The sequence below is a fragment of the Macaca mulatta genome, chromosome 18 (assembly GCF_049350105.2).
Source record: "Macaca mulatta isolate MMU2019108-1 chromosome 18, T2T-MMU8v2.0, whole genome shotgun sequence".
NCBI lineage: Eukaryota > Metazoa > Chordata > Mammalia > Primates > Cercopithecidae > Macaca > Macaca mulatta.
In genome coordinates, this window is record NC_133423.1 from 62,123,186 (window position 1) to 62,143,254 (window position 20,069).

Consider the following 20,069-nt stretch of genomic DNA (forward strand, 5'->3'; position numbering starts at 1 on the left):
TCTCTTCCTACGGCTCTGTCCTTTGACCTATGTGTGTACTCATTCCACAATGCTTATAGAAAAGGTAGCGAGGTCTTTATGCTCCTTTCATTTCTTGTTTCTTAATTGTTTTTATTTGCATTATTATTTTTAGTTCCCTCAATACAGACATTAAATCCTTTGTTCTTTAAATAATACTCTGCTTTTCAATTTTCCATTTACTTTTCAGATTTTTCTAATATTATGATCAGCATTCTTCCTTAAATATTTCAGTTGTTTTATTAAGCCTTGTTTTGCTTTCCTCATTATGGAAAGATAAGCATGATTGATAAGCACAGGAAGAGGTAGTAATACCATCTGTACTAGTCAAAATTCTTCAGAGAATTAAAAGCAATGGGATATATCTCTATCTATCTATCTATCTATCTATCTATCTATCTATCTATCTATCTATCTATCTAAATTTACTTTAAAGCATTGGCTTGCTGGATTACAGAGGCTGAGAAATCCCAAGATCTGCAGTTGGTAAGCTGGAGACCCAGGAGAGCCAATGGTGTAGTTCTAGTCCAAGAACAACGGCTTGAGAACCAGGAAAGACAGTGTTGTAAGTTCTAGTCTAAAAGTTTGGAGACTCAAGACCCAGGAAGAGCCAATATTTTAGTTTGAGTTCAAAGGCAAGAAAATACCTGTGCGCCAACTCAAAGCAGTTAGGCAGGAGGGGTTCCCTCTTGCTCAAAGGAGGGCCAGCCTTTTTATTCTATTCAGGCCATGAACTGATTGAATGAAGGCCTCCTACTTCAGGGAAGGCAATCTTCTTTACTCAGTCTACCCACTCAAATGTTAATCTCATTCAAAGCATTCTCAAAGATATGCCCAGAATAGAGTTTTACCAAATACCTGGGCACCCACACCCCTGAATATTTGACATATAAAATTAACCATCATACCATCTCTTTTTTTTGTATTGTTGGAGAGACATTTTAAACGCTTTTCAGTTATGTGGAAAGCAAAACAAGTTATTGGGGCAATATATCATTTAGGCTTTACATAGCCAATAAGTAAAATAATGGCAGCCTTCCTGGAGATGCACTTGTTTTTTTAGAGCCTTAATAATATCTAAGCGTTTTCTCAATGTGGCTGTAGAAAGAATCAATTAAAAATCATTACAGAAGAAAATTTAATTACTTTCTAGGATTAAAATTTTAATCATGAGCATTCAATTAACTGTTAATATTAAGATTTACTCTTTAGATTTTTATGCAAATGTGTCCTAATACACAGACTGAGACTGAAGATAAAGAGGTTCATAAAAAATATATTTTTAATCATTCACTAAATCAGTGATAATTTACTTTGAGGAACATTTTGTGCTTATGACATGAAAAGTGAAAATACTCCCACTCTTGCCTGATCTATTGGAATAAATTTTGTTAATATAGAATGTGACTATATAGGATAACTTGGTGACTATCTTTATGCAAAATTGGAATTGATTCAGTATTTTAGAGAAAAAATAAATAAAAGCAAACAAGGTAGAGTTTGATGTTTTTCTTTTGCCACTCTTTAAAAAGGTGAAAGATAATGCATTTTATCTAATTTAACTTCCTAAATTTATAGATGAAAAATCTGAGGCCAAAAGAATTACATATGTGGGAGACCAGAATATGCTACCTCAAGATGCGAAGGAGTGTTGATCTGAAGACAGTTAAAAAACAGCAGATGCAGGGATGGCCTCTGATCTCTTCTATTTGCCTAAAAGCAAAATGCAGATTTACAAAGACAAAAGGGATCCTGGCATTCCCTCCTCCCTGTTACTTATAGGGAAAAACAGAGATTAACTACCAAAGACAAATTTTACCATATCTTCTGGAGATGGTACCAGAGGTACCTACTTTAACAAGTTTTACCTAATAGTCTTTACGTGTCACTTATTTGCCTTCCCACAAGTTGCAGCCTCTGGCGACTAAAAGTTCTTTTCCTGTGTCTTCTCAATTCTCTAAAAACTTACTGTTCTTTCTTGAAGATGCTATATTAACTGGAACGCAAAGCCACAACTTTGAGAAATACTCCTTCCCTGCATGTCGTTCATGTACATGTAAAATACACATGTTAATTTTTTTTCTCTTACTAATCTGTCTTTTATTACCGGGGTTCTTCCCAACTAAGAACCAATGACTGAGGAGGCGGGGTTTTGAAGAAAAATTATTCTTCTTCTACACATGACTGTCAGTAAAAGTTCAAGAAAAAGATCTTTCTGCTGGAAAACTGTACCACTACACTATTCAACATCACCTATGGAAGAAATGAGCGCCACATCACAGGTCAGGTGACTGAGTTTTACTTCCAAACTCAGTCACCTGGTCTGTGATGTTGATCAAGTTAGACTTCGTGCTTTTGATTCTTCTTCTTTAAAATGAGGATTTTAAAATACGTGATATCTATGGTACCTTTCAACTTTAACAGAGGGGAATGGAGGTAAGAAAACATATATAAAAGAAAATATGAAGAGCTTTACATTGGCAAATGATCGTGCTGTATGAACAACTTATCTTAAATCTCTTCCCCAGATATATCTTCTTAACATAAAAAAGATAACTTATTAAGCATATTGTTTACCTATATGATACATGTGAATAGCAACATTTCAAGTATCAAAAGTTCAAATAAGTAATATATTTTTGCTAAATCAAATTATAAAATAAAGTTTTATATTAAATTTAATTTCCTAAAATCTGCTGTTTTTATTAGCTATATTTAGTTTTCCTCTGAAATTTGAAATGTCTGAATTTTTTGGCTAATAATTTAATGTCATACTCTTTTGGGGTTTATTAAAAAGAAAATAAAAAACACCACTCCAAGAAATCTAGAAAAATATTTTCCAAAATTTATTATTTTACTTATACAAATATTAAGGCTGCAATTCTACCAAAAACTCAATAAATTGAAAACAAAGATTGGAATAGATATTGGGAAGTCAGCTCATGGCATGGTATAGTGTCAAATTATGAATGAAAACTTGGATGAGCAGTAACTCTTTATGACTAAACTAGAAATTAGAGACTTTTTTTTCAGTTATGCACATATTTAAAATAGCGTGGAACTGCATTATGGTTGTACGATGTGTGTAATACAGGAAATTCTTAAAATTAAAATCTACGTTTAACCACTATTTTCTTTGCTGCTTATAAAATGTTTTTATATTCTCTCACTGATACTATGTTACATAGTTATAGTGAGAAATATTGGGTCATGTGGGCTGACCCCTCACGAATAGGTTAGTGCTCTCCTCACAGGAATGAGTGTTAATGAGTTCATGTGAAACCTGGTTGTTTAAAAGTATGTAGCACCTCTCTACTCTCTCTCTTGCTCTCTCATGCCATGTGACATGCTGACGCCCTGCTCCCTGACCTCCCACTTCTGTCTACCCTCCACCATGAGAGTAAGCTATTAGAGGCCTCACCAGAAGCCAAGCAGATGCTGGTACCATGCTGATATGACCTGCAAAACCATGAGTCAAATAAACTTCATTTATCTGTAAATTGCCCAGTCTCAGGTATTCCTTTGTAGCACCACAAAACAAATTAATACACATAGTATACTTGCATACACATGCATGCACACATACAAGATATCACCTTTCTAAAATGTGTTTGCCATAATTAATTTAGATAATTTCATTATGTTGAACTGGTAAGTCTAATTGGAAATCAAAACAAAATATGAATTTATGGTAACATTTCTAAAGAAAATTCCATCTTAATACATTATTTACTATGGTCAATTTAATAGTGTCTTTTTCAATAGAAATAGCCTAGGTAATTTCAGAGATAATCCACGATCTTATTCCATGCTATCCTAAAATAGAGTCTTAGACAAGGGTTAAGAGCTAATATCTTATTTTGAGATAAAATCCCAGCCAGCAAAAGTGAGGGAAAAGGAAAGGAATAACAGAGGATGGAAAGTAATGCAAGGTGATGTGTTACTGGCCACTCCTTCACACTCAGCTGTATAACAGGTGCCATCACTTAATAGGGAGACCACAGGACATATCTGGACAAGCAGTTGAGAGAAAATGTCCCAGAATAGTGCACATAAGGGAAAAAAAGAGGAAGTTTTGTTGTTCTGTCTAGTCTTTCTTACTGGTCAGAGTAAGACCAGTAAGACATTCTCAAAGAATTAATGGCTTTTTGGTTCAGAGTTGCTTTCTTGGGCCTCTTTTCCTTTGTCAGTTTCTTTAGAAATCCCATGCTTCTCCTAGTTGTTGGGATGCTTGAATATCTGAAAGTGATCAGAGATGACAGAAAGTCAAGGTATATGACTAGTTCCAGAGCAGCAGCCACCAAGGTTGAGTTCCTAGTCTCCCTAGGAAGTGACTGATCACTCAAGATGGTAGAATTAAGAGCATCTCTTTGGGGAGAAGTAGCTGCAGATGCAGCTAGGGCAGATCGAGTTGTTAATGGTCAGGAATTTGTGGAGGCACACATTTGTCCAAGAAATCTATAATAGCTCCTTAAATGTTTTACATGCTTTAGTTGTATCACATGTACTGTTGGATACTGATTGGTATCTAACCTTTTTAGATGGTATTTTAATACACATAAGCACTGGAGCTGTACTAACCGAAACACATCATGGATTTGGATTTTTTTTCCTTTTAAAGACCACATTATAAACCGAAAAGTGGCAAACGTAAATATTCTGAATAATTGGTGCCACATTTAAAAACATTCATTGCCTTTTGGTGTGATCAGTTCTGTTACTGGTATCATTTTCCCATTGTAACAACAAAACCTGTAGTATGAAAAGATTTTTAAGTGTTCCCAGATCATCAAACTAACACCACCATTTAATTTATCGAATTGCCTTGGAAAATGTTGAGCTGCAGCAACTGATTGTATAACATGCAAAAATCTTACTATATCACCAGTTTCTACATCTGAGTGTTATTTATGTTTCTAAAAATATAATTTTAGTGAATTATTACATTTTTCATAGTTTATTCCTTTTGATTTTTTCCTCCTAAGTGTAAAATGTGTTAGTTCTTTGGTATAATTATACTGCGGGAAGCTAATTATTTTCTATTATCATTGAATGAGGAGAGAAGATAACTCCAAAATAGACATAGAGAAACTTATTCCAAAGATTTATAGAGACAGAAATATGAATTGTTCAGTTTGCAAGTGGAAGCACTCTCATAAATTGCCTCAGGAAAACCATGATCAGACTGATACCAACAAGCCTGGATCAGGAAGATCTCTGTATTGCTACAGAAAGAATCTATGCCATGGAAAACAGTTTTTACATACCTTATTGCATTAAATTAATCTTATCTGTAAATTTCCTTCATGTATGCTAGTTTCTAAGATTTTTTCCAATTATTATCCTCAAAATGTAATACAAACTTCTTTCAAAATTACAATATGTGAAGATACTCTGAAACTTTGACCTATACTTCTGTTTTAGTAAAAAACTCAAATTACATTGCAGGAAGAATAGTGTCGTATGAAAAGAATAATTAGATTCCTAGGCATTGTGATGCTTATTGAGTTAAGCAAATAAATGCAACTCATATAGGAGAAGTTTCAATAAAACTTGGTGTCCCTGATAATTTATTAAAACTTTATATTGCAACATGCCTTGCAATTTTTTTTAGTTTTACATTTTAAGTATTTGCTGATAAAATATGCACTGCATATAAAATTTTAGGTTCTTAATTTAAATTATTGAATACTATTGAATACTTTTGCACTTTATGGCCTAAAAACAAATTTTATTTAATATGTTTAAAAATACAGCCTTTAGAATTAGTACAATTTTCTAATTTTTAAAAAATGTGTATTTTACACTATTGATAATGTTGGATTTGCAATTAAGTATTGAAATTACCAAGCTGGGTGTTGAAAAATTGGTTAAATATGGACATGGATATCTGAACTCCTTCATGAGAAAAGATTTCTTGACCAAAATTAGCAAGCTTTGATTTTTTTGTTTCTAGCCATATAAGCATGTGTTAAACACATGAATGGTTCAGGGCATGAGATTAGGCTGGATTTCTGGATAATCTGATTAAGATTTCTGGGAGCAAACATTACAAACGTTTAAAAGTAAGATGGACCAGAGTTCAGGAGATAAACTGTATTAGGATTGAGGACAAAAGATCCTAAGGTAGAATGAGAACAAAATCAAAAGAGTTTCTGTGAATTTTACAACAAGTGAGGATGGCTTTTAAAAAGAGAACTTTTTTGGGGGGATCTGGAATAAAAATATTTCCAACCAGTTTTTAAACCTAAAGATCTTTGTCTCTAACAGGCATGTGACAGAGTGTGCTGATGTCGATTCTCATTCCATTCTGCAATCGAGTTAGTTTAATTAACAAGATAAGTGTGTTTTTGCTTAATCAATAAATAAATGGAGTTTGTCAAATTCCTAGTTTCCGTGTGTGTGTTTTTTAACAGATTGATACACATTTTCTTATCAGACCTAGTAGAAGGTCAATATTTTTGACCCAGGAATTCTGAGGATCCTGATAGGACGATTCACTGCCCTGTGTGGCTGGTTTTCTCTATTGATCATCTTTTTCCTCTCCTTGGCAATCTCTTTTTGCTTCCGAGCTCTGCCTGTGCCATATCATTCTCTTATATCTTGTTATTTGCAACATTAATTTCTGACGTGGTGATTTATATACATTTTATGTATTAACATACACAGCAGAGGATCTCAGAAAATTTTTAAACAATTTAACAGTTTATAGGAGAATATTTTTTGTTTACTTCTTCCCAGTTCAACATTTAAAAACAGCAGGCGTAATAGGATTTCTAGATCATGACTATGAGAAAGGTTTCTGTTAGGTATAATGTGTTATTTAATTTCTAATTTTTTTCCTTGCAAGATTATTCAACATGATAATTTTTAGGTTTTCCTTTTCCTCCACATGTGTATGACAAACATCTTAGATAAATTGTAGCTGTAACTATTTTACCTTTCTATTTATACTATCTAAAGGATGTGAAAGTTGAGGATATATCAGGAGTAAAATAAGTGAAGAAAGGAAAAAGTATAGGTTTTAATACAGCATCTGGTTCAGAAGAGGAACTAGGTTAGAAAGGAAATGAAAGTAAGGAAATTTGCTGTTTTCTCCTTTGCAAATTAATTATAACCTTGTTTACATATAGGAAATTATGCCTTTAACACCCTAATATTCTAGCTCATTTTATTATCTTAACTGAGTTGTATATTGCTATTTAAAATATTAAAGTTTCATATATAAAAATATGTAACTTCAATGTGATGAAACCCCGTATTTATTAAAAATACAAAAATTAGCCAGGCGTGGTGGTACATGCCTGTAATCCCATTAGAAATCTCTATTCTCTATTAAAAATACAAAAATTAGCCAGGCATGGTGGTGCACACCATAATCAGGAGGCTGAGGCAGGGAATTGCTTGAACCCGGGAGGTGGAGGTTGCAGTGAGCAGAGATTGCACCACTGCACTCCAGCTTGGGCAACAGAGTGAGACTCTGTCTCAAAAAAAAAAAAAAAAAAAAGAAAGAAAAAAAAAGAACCAATCAAAAACAGTAACTTCAATAAAGCCCCACATCTATGTATATCTAACTTATCAAAATAACACCAAAATACCAGTTTAGCATAAAAAATGCTATGCAGTAATGTATATTTTACTGAAATATCAAGGACAGTAAATTTGTAATAAATAGTTCTTAGAATGTAAGGAAAAATGTCTTCTGCTCCCTTCTATTTCTTTTATTTTTTATTATTTTTTAAATTTTAGTGACAGATTCTAGCTCTGCTACTCAAGCTAGAGTGCAGTACTGTCATCATAGCTCAATGCATCCTCAACCCCTGGGCTTAAGCAGTCCTCCCACTTGGCCTCTTGTGTAAGTAGGACTACAGGCATGTGTCACTATGCCAGGCCAAATTTTTTTTTTAAACTTTTTGTAGAGACAAGGTCTCACTATGCTGCTCAGGCTGGTCTAGAACTCCTGGGCTCAAACAATCCTCTTGCCTCAGCCTCCCACAGTGCTTAGATTACAGGTGTGAGTCACTGTGCCTGGCCCCTCATCTCCATTTCAATCCTTATCAAGTCACTCACAAATCAGACCAAGAAATTATCTTACCTCTCTTCCCAAATATTTGTGGCTTAGCTCTTTGTCACAGGATCAACTTAAATCATGCTGCTTTATACAGTTGTTCTCTTCCTCTTCCATTTTGATTTGTGATTGTAAGCTGCACCCAACCACGTGCTGGAAGAGGAATGGTTATAAGAGTTACTAAATCTGAGTATTTCTACCCTTTATAAGAATCTTAGTCATACTGATATACCTAATAATAGTTCGCCCTTCTGTATATCCTCTCTGTGTGTATATCCTCTCTGAATGTAGAATTTCTGGTGGTTTGGGGTTCATAAAAAATATCAATGGCACAGCCTATTGAAACTCACATAGCTGGTGACCTTTCTCTACCTTCAAAATGTGTTATTTTATTTTCATAACAAGTTCTAAACGTGATTGTCTATCCATTTCTTCAGGCAATGGAAACATAAAATATACAAACTTTTTCCAGGATTTTTTTTCTTTTTAACCACAACATATTCTAAAGATTTTAAATTTCAAAAATCACAGTAACAGCCTAGTCTATAAGATTTTAACGTATAATATCATTGTTCACAGTGTCCAGAAAGACTAGTTTCTTAAGAAACAAGGTATATATGTTAAAATTTATTTTAAATCTTCATATCACTATGGATTTTTTAGGCTTTTTTCAATAACTGAAACCAATAGAGGTGTATTTGGTTCTCAGAGAAAGGCATCCAATCACATTTTTCACACTAGTTCCACAATTATAGTGTTGATCTCAGAGTGATTTCCATCATTGTCTTTTAATTGTGTATTATTCTAAAACCAACATAATTGATGTTCTCTCCATCAGCTAAAAACTAATACATTATAACAAACAACTCCAAAACTCAGTAGCACACAGCATAGACATTTATCTCCCACTTCCGTGTCTGTCGCTGAGGAATGGCTGATCTAAGTTGGCTTCCGGTTAACTTGGTCCATAGCTACTCCACGTCTTTCATTCTTCTGGAATCACAGGCTACTATGGAATCTTCTTCCACTGGTGATTGCATAGCCCTAGAAAACACAGAGAAAGTTCATTGTCTCAGGAGTGGTGTCTCAGCACTTTGGGAGGTCGAGGTGGGCAGATTGCCTGAGGTCACGAGTTTGAGGCCAGCCTGGCCAACATGGTGAAACCCCGCCTCTACTAAAAATACAAAAATTAGCAAGGCGTGTCGGCAGGGGCCTGTAAAATCCCGGCTACTCGGAAGGCTAAGGCAGGAGAATTGCCGGAACCCAGGAGGTAGAGGTTGCAGTGAGCCAAGATCCCTCCATTACACTCCAGCCTGGGCCACAAGAGTGAGAATTCATCTCAAAAAACATAAATAAATAAAAATAAAAATTAAAGAAAACGTTCACTGTCTCCTGGGGCTTTGAGCTTAACAAGCACTTATGTGGCCAGAACAAATCAATGAGCTTAAACACATACACACGCAACAACAACAACAAACAAACCAACCCTTCTGTGGTGAGAGGTGGGCAAAATGAATTGCTGCTGAATAATAATCCAAATTTTACCATGTCCAGTAAAATTACATTCCTTTAGATTTTAATTCTAACAGTGGCAATTTAGCTTCAAGACATCAAATTATAGCCTTCAAAATGTAAACTATATTCAGACAGGAAGCTTCTGGCTACAAGTAATAGAATCTTGCATTTATACTGATTTAACAATAAAGAAGTATTTAGGAAATGCAGAGGTACCACCGATGTTAAAGCTGGTTGTTGAGCACCCAGGACAGTACTCCACATCCCTGATTCTTTTAATTACTTGTCTGTTATTTACTGTGTTCTCTTCATCCCCAGGTTTGTAGCCATATGAGTACCTTTATTTCAGAATTCACAAGACATGACAATAAAGAGGAAGAGGAAATAACCACAGCTTTTCACACTGGTCTCTATTAGCAGCTATAAAACTTTCTCCGTGAAAATCCAGTACATTTTCATTGATATCTTTCAGGCTGAGAATGGGTTACATATCCATTTCTGAGTCATTCACTTGGGAACGAGCTTATCTTTAAACCAGCTGGTCCCATCTATGGAACTGGCAGAGCTGGCAGTAAAGTTAATTTCCTCAGATGCATCCAATTTTGCTGGGGGTCATTGGGTGGGGAGCAGATGAGTGGGACACTAAGTAGATCCATGGCGGAATTTTGTAAGAAAGAAAGGAAAATAGGTATGGAGCATTAGCCAACAGTGTGCCCCAGACTTCTAAAATGTTCAGTGTTCATTTTTCTTCTAGTCTTATCTAAAGCCAGGATTGTATTTTTAAAACCATGATTTAAATAGCCAACTTATTATTAACCTTCCTTAGAGCTCCCACCAAATCCCAAAGAACAGTAGTATTCACATACATTCTAAAAGCCTTTTCTAGATTATTCTTCATCAATGTCTGTTACTGAAAACATAAACAACATGGTTGACCCAAGAAATCGCTCTCCATGCCAAACTCAGTAAAATGCTCTCCCAGATCCCCCTTCCCCTATCATCCTTTTCCTCCTCACATGTTCTTTCATCATATATATATAATTATGTGTATAAAACATATATGTATATTTAATTATGTGACTGACATCAATTTTTCTATCTCCAATAATCCACATTGTACTCAATAAACAAAACTTAAAACCTGATCCAGGACCTTTTTATGCAATCCTGGCTGGAGTGTAGCAACATGATCATAGCTCACTGCAGCCTCAAAGTCCTGGGATCAAATGATCCTCCCTTCTTGACCTACCAAGTAGCTGGGACTACAGACAGGCACCACCATGCTGGGCTAATATTTCTTTAAATTTTTTTTTTAAAAAACAGGGTCTCACTATGCTGCCCAAGTCACTTTCAAATGCCTGGCATCAAGCTATCCTCCCACTTTGGCCTACCAAAGTGCTGGGATTACAGATGTGAGCCATTGTGCATGGACAGTAGGTGTTAAATTTCTATGTCATTCTGGCAGAGTGGCTGTGACCAAGAAATAACAAATGTTAAAGAATTTAAAAGTATGGTTTTCGTTTGTCTAAAGTTTTTATTATATTTTCATGATTACAAAAAGAATGGGTTTTCTGAAAAAATACAAAAGTAAGTTTTTTATACCCATAATCTAACTGCCCAGAGAAAATCATAATAGAAAAATGTATATCTACATAATATACATACATATATGCATTTGTGTATGTATATAAAACTATATATCTCTGCAGTTTTTTACAATTATAAAGATATAGCTACAAGTGTAATTTATTTATATATACATTATCAAAATATGCGTTATAAATTAACATAATAGTATATATTACTATATATTGTCAACTGCTTTTGTCATTAGGCAATTATAAATATTTTTCAATACTATTAAATTTTTCTAAAACTTTATTTAGGATGATAATTTATTATTACAATGAGAATTTAGACATCCACTATACTTTATAAAACCTACAGCTTGGTGGGGCGCGGTGGCTCACGCCTGTAATCCCAGCACTTCGGGAGGTGAAGATGGGCGGATCACGAGGTCAGGAGATCAAGACCACCCTGGCTAAAATGATGAAACCCCGTCTCTACTAAAAATACAAAAAAAATTATTCAGGAGTGGTGGCGGGCCCCTGTGGTCCCAGGTACTCTGGAGGCTGAGGCAGGAGAATGGCGTGAACCTGGGGGGCGGAGCTTGCAGTGAGCCGAGATCGCGCCACTGCACTCCAGCCTGGGTGACAGAGCGAGACTCTGTCTCAAAAAACAAACAAACAAACAAACAAACACCTAAAGCTTAACCTATAACCTACAGCCTACTCTATAAAACCTATAAACAAATCCTACTACTGAATACACGCACAAATGTACCAGAGTGAAATAATTACTTGAATGTGAATAAAGCATTATTTGCTTAAGAGAATGTCTTAAATGTTAATTGCTGGAAGGACATTTTAAAAATTCACACAGTGTGTCACAATTGACCCTCAAAGACTACCAAGTCTTTTACCATTTTGGAGTAGCAGTGTGCAACTGTCACTACTCTTTGACAAGGATAGATGTGGTCATCCTAAAAAATCATACATTCTGGCCAAAGAGAAATAAATTATATTGATGAAGTTTTCATTTTTTCTGTTATTTTTTCTAAAGTGTTTTTATCCCATAAATTGCCTGTTTGTGTTATTTGCGTACCTAAATTTTTGTTTGCCCGCTACAGGTAATATATATATTAAAAACTGACATATTATCATCCATTTATAATATTTCTACTTCAATTTTGTCATTGGCGTTTCTAAAATGTTTAAGTTGTCATATTTATTAATCCTTTTCTTTATAGTTAGTTTCTTTGAAATATCTCTCATTAAAAGAGATCTCTCAAAGCCAGCACAGATGGTGACTGGTATCATCTTCTAATTCTTTTGTTATTTATTCTTAAAATATTATTCAACTCATGTAGAAGTTAGTAGTGTATGTGTGCACGTGTACACCTATGCATTTAAATAGCTAGAAGGACTTGATTTTGATTCAAATGTTTGACTCATTTTCCTAGCACCATCTTTCTCATTGATTAAAGGGTCTGATTATCTGGCTTTCTTTTGATAGCACTGCCTATTCTTTTGTAAGTAAGTATCAGTTCATTTCTTTGAAACTTTACATTTTATAGTAACACCTGATAATGCAGGACCGCCTAATTTTCTTATTTTTCAAAATGTACTTACGTTTCAACTGTTTTTTGGCCAGGATTTATATTATATTTGATGTGAATTAAATTTATCGAATATTTCGGGGAAGTTAATCACAGTATACATTCATAAAACTATTCTTTTAAATGTCTTACTGACTCACTTCTGAATTAAGCAAAAAACAAATTTTTGAAAAAAGAAAGAACAAAAAGGAAAACAATACCCATGAAGGGAAAAATAACCTTTGCTTCTCATACTATGCATTTTACCTAGATCGTTTTATCCAGCTTCATGGTTATGATTGCAATTTATATGCTAAGCTTCTGAAATGAATATTTCAAATTCAGACTCCTCATGTTAGCTTATAAAACACTTGCTATGTTCAATGTCCAAATACTGTATAAAGTGCTTTATATACTTTATGTGCGTTATCTCATTAAGGTTAGAGACCAGCTCCTTAAGGGTTTTACAGCCACTATTCATATTTTACAGATGAGGAAACTACAGACAAAAGTGATGAAAGAATCTGCCCTAGGTCACACACTGCAAAGAGAGTTAAGAATTAAACTCAGCCGGGTGCGGTGGCTCAGCCTGTAATCCCAGCACTTTGAGAGGCTGAGTGGGTGGATCACATAAGGTTAGGAGTTCTAAACCAGCCTGAACAATATGGTGAAATCCTGTCTCTACTAAAAATACGAGAATTAGCTGGGCATGGTGGTTTGCGCCTGTAGTCCCAGCTAGTCAGGAGGTTGTGGCAGGAGAATGGCGTGAACCCCCAAGGTGGAGCTTGCAGTGAGCCGAGATTGCGCCATTGAGCTCCAGCCTGGGCAACACAGCAAGATTCCATCTCAAAAAAAAAAAAAAAAAAGAGAGAGAGAGAGAGGTGGAGGTTGCAGTGAGCTGAGATTGAGCCACTGCACTCCAGCCCGGGTGACAGAGCGAGATTCTGTCTCCAAAAAAAAGGATTAAACTCTACTTGTATGTTTTTTGTTTGTTTGCTTCTACTATTGTATCTATGTTCCTAATAATTAAACTACTACATTTCCAAATGTTTGTAGCTGTATCATAGTCTTCTGTTGGCACATCAAACACAGCATGCAAAAAGTGTATTGGTAATCTTTGCCCTTAATACATTTTTCCCTGTAATTTTTCTCTTTTTGATTTGGCGTTACTGTGACATCCCAAGTCACCTAAGATAAAGATATGCAAGTCATTCTTGCCACTTGCTATTCCTTCCCTCCTTACATTGATTCAGTTACAAATTTTGTCAATATTAAGAACTGTTCCTTTTTTTTCTCAAACTGAGCCTCATTTATTTTATGTACTATTATTATTATTATTATTCGTTCAGGTGTTCAAGTGTTCCTCATCTCACAGCGGTCCTTCTGAAATAAGCAGATTATCCTACCGAAATTTCTTATATTTATTTTGGAAGCTTTAAAATTGGTTGAATTCGTTGTTTCCTTTTTTTTTTTTTTTTTTTTTTTTTTTTTTGGATCCTCTTGTACCTAGATTCAGAACTGTGCCTATGGAAAACTCCAGTGTGTTTTTACTTAGATGGAAATGGGATATTATTCAAATAATGTTCCTCAATATAGGAGTATTTCTGGAATAAGCAAATTATCCTGCTGAAATTTCTTATATTTATTTCAGAAGCTTTAAAATTGGTAAATTACTTGCTTCCATTTTTTTGTGCCTTTTGTAACTAGATTGAGAACTGTGCCTATGGAAAAATCCAATGTGTTTTTACTTAGATGGAAATGAGATACTATTAAAACAAAATACTATTTTTAAAATGTAATTTTTATTGACAACCATGTATATTAAACGTGATACTTTTTTGCCTCAGTGTTTCTGTAAATAATAATTAGTAGTACTTTCGTATATCAAATTCCGAACATTTTAGCTTAGAAGTGATAAAATATAGGGAAAATGAGAAAGGTATTGTTTGGGGAGCTGAACTATCAAATTTTAGTTTCGGCTTCAGTACTCTTAAAAAGCTTTCTGAAAAGTAGAGTAATAAGCATTTTCAATCACTAATTCAAGTGGGTTCCATCTAAATCTACAGGTATATCACTGTTCCTGCTTATTGAGAAAATGCAGAAGCTTATAATTTTAAATAATTGTAAAATTATATCTGGAAGCTGCTCAGGCAGTTTAACACTACAATACTTAGGATGATTATATTTATCTTTAGGAATAATAAAAGTTTGAAACTGAACTGCCAAGTGGCATTTTTGGTAAATATTAGTATTTCAAGATAAAACATATAATTTTGTAGGTAGCACAATTTCATTTAGCATATACGGGAAAATAAAAGAAAAAGAAAAGAATAAAACAAACATACAATATTGGAGAGAACCAATTGCTGAGATATATTCAAGGTTGATTTTTTTCCATATATAAGAGTTGGTAGAATTAAAAGTTAGCATACTAGTTTTGAATAAGATACCTCCTAAGAAAATGACAAGAAGTGACAAGAAGTAATGACAAGATTTTACCTGTTACTTTATTTCTCATGTACCAGAATAACTTAATGGTTTAGCATAATTTCAAGTAGGCAGTGTGCTCTTTTAGAAGCAGCTTGTTTTAAAATTTAAGAAGTACAAATCCCAATCCTGAAGCTATATTATCCCTGAACTTCTAGAATATATTCAAAAAGAGTAAATTTTAATCAAGGTATCTTGAGGCCTTTAGAAAATGCTGGACAACTTAAATTCACTTAAATTTAAACTACTAATGGGTATATGTTCTTTTTTATATAAATTGTTCTGTTAATCATTATTTTAGTGTTTTGTTTGTTTGTTTGCTTTTACTGGCCCCTTCTGGTGTGGTTACTCTGTGGAGAAATCCACATATCCTTTTGCATGCACATATGGAAGAATTTTTCACAGGAATGAAATAACTTCTAGAGTGTTCAAGTTACTTTTTTTCTCCCCTATGTGTACTGGTTAAAAGGATCTTAGTAATATATTTTTCAAAAACAACTTTGAATGTCTGAAGACTATATTATATTAGTTATAATAATTGCTTTTCTTGAGAATAATAAATACATGCATTGATTATATATACAGTTAAATAAACAAATACATTATATTTCATGATGTTGAAATGTATTTTTCTTGTAGAAAACACAGAGGATAAAAATATATAGCCCAGAGGAATTCTAAACCTGGCATGTGTAGGTGTCTGTGAAAATTCCACAGGATACATTTCTATAATATTGATATGTACAGAATTAATCTAGTGAGTAGATGGTTTTTGATGTAAGGGATTGAAATAAATCTGTTGAATGAGGAAAAAAAAAAGCCAATATGTTCAAGCTCTCCACTTTAGCAAATGTCATTCATAGTATAAGTTGATCCAAGAAGTTGTGGTAAATCCTCATTTTTTTTTATCATACTTTAAGTTCTAGGGTACATGTGCACAATTGTTACATATGTATACCTGTGCCATGTTGTTGTGCTGCACCCATTAACTCGTCATTTACAGTAGGTATATCTCCTAATGCTATCCCTCCCCCTCCCCCCACCACACAACAGGCCCCGGTGTGTGATGTTCCCCTTCCTGTGTCCAAGTGATCTCATTGTTCAATTCCCACTTATGAGTGAGAACATGCGGTGTTTGGTTTTTTCGTCCTTGCGATAGTTTGCTGAGAATGATGGTTTCCAGCTTCATCCATGTCCCTACAAAGCACATGAACTCATCCTTTTTTATGGCTCATTTTCTTTGGCTAAATGTTATTATGTAGGTTTGGAAAACTCCTAAAAATTTAAGTCTTTGATATGTGAGAATATTATATATAAATGTATAAAGATGTTAATATTCATTCTGTGGTTCACAATTATGTCTTCTTTGAAATAACATTAGGTATTTCCTGCTGATTTCAAATGGAGATACAAATCATTAGATATATAGCAGAAAACGGTGCTCCAATAGCATTTTAAAGACAAATTGCCTGGGTTCAGTTATTGGCTCTGCTTCTTATTTTATTAAAACTTATGCGACTTACCTCTCTGTGTTTTCGTTTTCTGAGAAGTGAGGAAATAATGGGATAAATATACTTAAGCACTTACTTTCACATGATATGGGCAAAAGAAATATTATTTTATAGACAAGAGCTTAGTTAGTGGTTGGTGAATTTAACTGATGTTTAATAGGCTTTGGTAGAGACGTGGTTGATTTTTTAAAATATTTCTAGTGACTTAGAATTTACAAAAATGTATTTTTATTTTCTTACCGAATTGTAAGGAAAAGTCTAATTGAATTACCAGCTTGTTAATGAAAGAAAACGATCTGGAATTGAGGCAAATCAGGCCAGGACTGTATGGGGAATTTATATACCTCATGTGGTCACATATAGGACACTTCCTCCTCTAATAATTCTAGGTTTCTGACACAAAAAGGGGGCAAAGTCAGTAATAAATTGTGAAGAAAAAGTTAGAGTTCATAAACAAAAACTTGTAATCAGTTTTCACTTTTAGGAGGAAAAAAATGGCCTCTTGAGAGGGTTGATTGCTGTTTTACCAAAGAATCTTAATCGACGTAAAGAAGGATAAATTTTCATATACACTTTTAATATCTCAGTCACAACAACTCTGAAAACTAGTTACTAAATTTAACAGCATTCCATTTTTCAGAGGGGGACAGTAGTTCTCAAGAGATCTCAAGCAATATTCAAGGTCACTATTATCACCTAGTAAATAAGATTGAGCCAGAGGAAATTTATGAATTACTATTGGAGCAAATAATAAAAAGCACCAGCAACCTCAGTTTCAGGAGCTTAGAATTATATACATGCATGATGTAATAGTCTTCAAGACCTTGTCTTCCATTTTCTTGAATGGATATAATGTGCCTATCTTGTCACATTAAGATATTAAATCTTCTCTAACAATAATCTTGGAACTGCTAATTTAAAAATTTCAAGTTTTACAAATCATTCAATGTTTCACATATTCAAAGTTTCAAATAAACACACTAGTTATTCTAACTGAATGGGAATCATTTATTAAAAGCTGCCATATTTCTACCTTTGAAAGTAATGCTTTTTCAAATATAATTTTTCAGATATAATTTAGAATGACAGAACAAAGAACTATTTTGAATTTATGTTTTTAAAAAGAAAAGTTCAATTTGGAACTAGTAGGCTCTTGTTCTAAATTTAGAACCCCACAATTTTCTACTGTGTTCAAAAATTCTTTAACTGCTGTTAATAATGCATTATTCACTCTAACATCAGGTCTAAAAAATTGCAACCATTTGGAATATTATCTCCATTGTATCTTAAAACAGGTTTTTGAAGCCATGCCATCTACACTATTTTTCTGTAGTTGTTAACATCAATTTATCCTGCAAAATGCTAAAACATGATTTGTTATGCTGTGCCATCTCTCAGCTCTTGTCAAAGTTTATGTGTGTAGATCCATCTACATGACAATCACTAAACTTTTATACCTTTCAGCAGGACAGGTCTAACAATTAAATCTAGATTTTGAATGTCTGAACAAGCCAGAGTTTCTCTAAACGTCAGAGGGGAGGAGAGAAAAAAAGTGACCTCTGCTTTTGCCTCTAAGAGATTTACATAATTATTCTATGAAGATATGTAATGGTTTGTTTACCAAAGTGTGTTGACGGGCAACATTGGGTATAAAATGTGTACAACTGGGATATCGTTTATATGTAAACAAGCAGGTACCTATATTTTCCTAGATAAGAAAGTAACTGAATATTGGGAGTAAGGGATCTATGAGAGTGGAGAGGGGACCTTGTCGGCAGTTGCAGAAAATACCTACACTTTGTAATACAATGGATTGTTTTAAGAAGCTGATTCAGAACTGACTTCTTAAATGTAAAGCTGGCTCTATCATTTCCTCACTCTGTCTTAGACATTTAACAAACAGTGATATAGACAGATGGATAGATGATGATGATAGATAGATAGACAGACAGACAGACAGACAGACAGACAGACAGACAGACAGATAGATAGATAGATAGATAGATGGATAGATCTTTACAAAGGGCAAAACTTACAGATTCTTTACTTTATTCCAAAATATAATTATTTCCCGATATTTTTGAGACTTTTAATGCTTGGTCATTTCGAGAATATTTAGGTCTTTCTATTAAATTATCCTTTGTTATATTCACTATTTTAACATAGCAAGTCCTATCAACATTTATTAAATGTATATCAAATTTTTACACATTTATTATTCTTGCTTTGATATTAGTGTAAACATAAAAATAATATTGAATAATAAATATTACAATATTATTGTATTCTATAAATAGAATAATATTACAATCTACTTAACTTGTACTCAGATTTTCCATTCAGTTATTGTTTTGCTAGTTGAATATTTTTGCCTCACTCCCTCTACCCACCTCTTTCTTTTTCTCCAGGGTTTTCGCTGTTTTTGTTCATGTTCTTGCCAGTTCTCTTTTTAATAAAGAGAGTCACACCATTGATAGATAAAAATAATAAGGACCTGGCCAGGCACGGTGGCTCACGCCTGTAATCCTAGCACTTTGGGAGGGCAAGGTGGGCAGATCACTTGAGATCATGAGTTTGAAACCAGCCTGGTCAACCTGGTGAAACGCTGTCTCTAATAAAAATACAAAAAATACAAAAAAATAAAAAAATTGGGGGCGTGGTGGCGAGTGCCTCTAATCCCAGCTACTCAGGAGTCTGAGACAGGAGAATCACTTGAACCCAGGAGGTAGAAGTTACAGTTAGCGGAGATCACACCACTGCACTCCAGCCTGGGCCACAAAGTGAGACTGTCTCAAAGAAAAAAAAAAAAAGAAAAAAACAGAGAGAGAGAGAGAGAAAGGAAATAAGTGCCTCTCTCTCTCTCTCTCTCTCTCTCTATATATATATATATATATTTTTTTTTTAAAGAAAAAATAAGGACCTGCAATCATAGGTATCTGGATGCAAGCCAATTCCCTCTTTTAGAGAAGTCAATTATTTAAATACTTAGTTTCATATTCTTATATGTTACAATGAGTAATAATTATAGCTGCCTTGCAAAACTGAGAGAAGGATTTAGAGGTCTCTATGCAATCATATGAAAAGAGCACATAGATTCTTCATATATTGCATTTTCTAAACAAAATTTTGAAAAGATGTCATGTGTACATACAGGTCAAAACTATTTGAGATAAGATTGCTAAAGTTCTTACTTCCTTTGTTTACTTAAGCTATAGCTTAGATACTTGGTATTTATCGATATTTTAAAGTAATCAACCAGGATTTTACATACCATATTCCTTAAATTAAAGATGTATGTTTGTTTTAAGCTCTT